The 3,153-nt window shown below is 32.3% G+C and overlaps 1 long non-coding RNA gene across 1 annotated transcript; it reads right to left on the reverse strand.

The window, feature by feature from the left end:
* Window positions 1-345: 345 nt before the first annotated feature.
* LOC110738966 lies at window positions 346-2,830 on the reverse strand. Its single transcript, XR_002514693.1, has 3 exons — window positions 2,334-2,830; window positions 898-1,450; window positions 346-538 (listed from the first exon to the last, which is right to left on the reverse strand). It is a non-coding gene; the product is annotated as an uncharacterized LOC110738966 (long non-coding RNA).
* Window positions 2,831-3,153: the final 323 nt, after the last annotated feature.

Genomic DNA, 3,153 nt, shown 5'->3' on the forward strand with positions numbered 1-3,153 from the left:
TGTCCATCGCAAAATATTAGCGACTAATTTGCAACTATCATTTAATGACTAACTATAAGATTTTAGCAACGAATTCATTGTCCATCACAAAATATTAGCGATGGATTAAAAACTACTTTGACCAAATTTTTAAGACTACCGAGACTAATATTTTGCGACAGATTAGCGACTAAGGAGACAAATATTTTTATGATTGATTAGCAACTACCAAGATCAATTTTTTGCTACTAACCAATTAGTTGCTAATACAAGTACCTTAATGCTTGGTGTCAAATATGATGGAAGGCGCCATTTCTTACTTGAAACATAGCCTAATATGTTCCCATTAAAAAAATGGTTTTCTTTCCCTCTAAATTGAAACAGATACACATACGTATATTAACTTAAATATTTTCAATAATAATTATTGTAATAAATATTACAATTTTAACCCAACAGAAAGTATTTTAATTGTACAAAGTTGGGATTAGCATTAATAAGAACATTTAACAATAGCAGCAGCAACAACATAAATGGCTTCAATGTATCAGCAACAGGTCTGCAAGAATGAAAACCAAATAAGTACCTTGATTAAAATTTGTCAAGAGAATACACAAGAAGACCAGTTTAAAAGCCAAGACATAAATGAATAGCATTAAATTTTAGATGAAGTATAATAGCGCTATCTAGATGATTAAAATATACATGAAGAGACATGCTTAAACTCATCAAGACCCCCTTGCAAGCTTGGGGAGATTCATAGCAATGCAAGGACTAACAATAATGATCAAACTTTACAAGTCTTTTGTAAACAAAACTAAGAAATGTTTTAGATACAAAAGATTCCAAATCCTTCTTATCATAACTAAATTAACCAGAGATAGGAAACTAAGGTAAAGTATATATTTTGCGGCTAACCTTGTCGACGTTCCTGAGGTGCTTCTTTGCTATATAAGCTGATTGGGAGTCAGTAATGAAACTTAGTTATTCACCTAACAAAACTTAGTTATTCACCTAACAGAGAGTTTAACAAAAAATAAAACCCTAACAGAGAGCGAATATTTAATATAGATTACAATATGAAAGAAAAGATGGAATATCAGTTCACATGCATATTGTATATTTTGAAGCTGAACAAGCAATAAAAAAGATAGAGTAGCAAAAGAGAGCAAAGTTAAAGAAAGACAAAATATGGCAGAATTCAGAATTCTGATCCCATAGAGTAAGTAGCAGAGCATTCAACCTGTCAAAGGTATGAACTAGCCCATCTGCACCTTTTTTCAGCATTAAACAATATATATAGAAGCATAATATGTAATATATATTTTTCTTAGTCCAATAAAGAACCATGTTAGAAACAGAAAGAAGAGGAAACGAATATTTAAACTAATTTGATCCAAATAGAAGAGCAGAGCAACGCATGAAAAATGGAGATTAGTCTCCTCTTGTGCTTGAAGAATATGAGCGTGTTCTGCAAATGTAATGAATATTGATCACATTTTAGACAATAAGCAATGTTTGTTTGTGCTTAAGCTTAATATTAACATATGTACATATCATTTAGTCCTCTAACACTTCAAATTCCAAAACATAACAATAAATCTCCAAAATCCTAACAGCAAATCCTAATATCTTAAATGAGAAAGTTATAGCATGAGCATCCTTTCTACATCAGTAAATGACATAGTTCCCACAGTCTAACATTCTCATTCAATTTTTGCTCAATAACAAATCTTCAAAGTTGGAATATGGAACCACTTCAAAAATAAAACCAAAAAATAATGAAGCTACACTCATTTGGAGGTGATAACACCATAATAAAGAACCAAAGAGCATAAAATAGTTAGACAAATTACATCTCCAGTTGTTTCTTAGGGTATTATTTAGCCTAAGTATAATGCATATTACATCTTCTTTCGGTTGTTTGTAAGGAACATGAGAGTAGTAATACTGAAATTGTAATTACAGATACAAATCTCTCAGCAACACTAATAATGCAATGGTGATTACAAACACACACAAAAGCCCCAAAATTTCACCAATAATTTCAAATTTCTGTCACTTCAATTGAATTTCAATCAAATTCCTATCATCAAACCCAACCAAAATATATAACAAAAAAAACAACCAAAATCATGCAGATTTATACGAATAATAAAAAAATAAAAAATAAAAACGCAAATTTTGACATTGAATCAATAAATGGGCAAAATTCATCAGCAAGCCCAAATAAAAATCAACAAATTGATCTAATATAGCAAAAAAACAAGCAATATAGAGGAATCGGTTAACAAGGAATTGATTCTAGTGAGAATTGGAATAAGCGAAAATAGTTAAAATAGAAAGGACCTTACATGTATAGGAATCGGCGCCGGAGTTCAATGAATCTGGCGACATGAGCGACGACAACGGTGGCGGAGGTAGAGTGATGGAGAAAGTGAGCAGATGAGAGAGGAAGAGAGAGAAATGGGGGTTTTCAGTTGTTGATCGAATTTGTTGGGTTTTGGGAGTCGAAGTTGTTGGATTGGGGTCGAAAATTGCTGGGGTTTTGGGGTTTTGAACGGGTTTGAAATTTCTGGGGGTTTTGGTTTTGATTTTTGCTCGAGAATGGGGAATTTCTTCTCGGATTGCTCGAGTTAGGGAGGATTGGGGTCAAAATTGCTGGGGATTTCGGTTGCGAGTTGAATTTTTTGGGTTATGAGGTCGAATTGATTGGGGTTTGAATAGTTAATTTTGCTGGGTTTTTGGGGTTTGAACGGCAACAAGCTAAAATAGTGCATATTTCAATTTTTTGTCTACAGACTCTACACTGTAAGCAATGGGCAAATGAAGAGGGTAATTACATACTCTCGTTGAACTAATTTTACCCTAACTAAGGCAAACAAGCTCCTAGATTATGGCCATGTTTGGTAATTAGAGTTTTGACAACAAATGAGCTTATTTGACCAATTAAGTTAGAGGTTTGACTACAATCACTACATAAATCATCTAATTTGTTTGTTTGGTAAAAGAGCTTTTTAAATAAGCTTATTGAGGCAAATAAGCTAATTTGTAAAAAGCTAATTAAAAAAAGATTAGGTTATTGAGTAATGAATGTCAAAAGACAATTTTATCCTAAAAGTTACTCTAATTCACATTCTTGCCCTCACGATTTCTTACCCTAATCAAGTAAAA

The sequence above is a fragment of the Chenopodium quinoa genome, unplaced genomic scaffold (assembly GCF_001683475.1).
Source record: "Chenopodium quinoa cultivar QQ74 unplaced genomic scaffold, ASM168347v1, whole genome shotgun sequence".
NCBI classification, from domain to species: domain Eukaryota; kingdom Viridiplantae; phylum Streptophyta; class Magnoliopsida; order Caryophyllales; family Amaranthaceae; genus Chenopodium; species Chenopodium quinoa.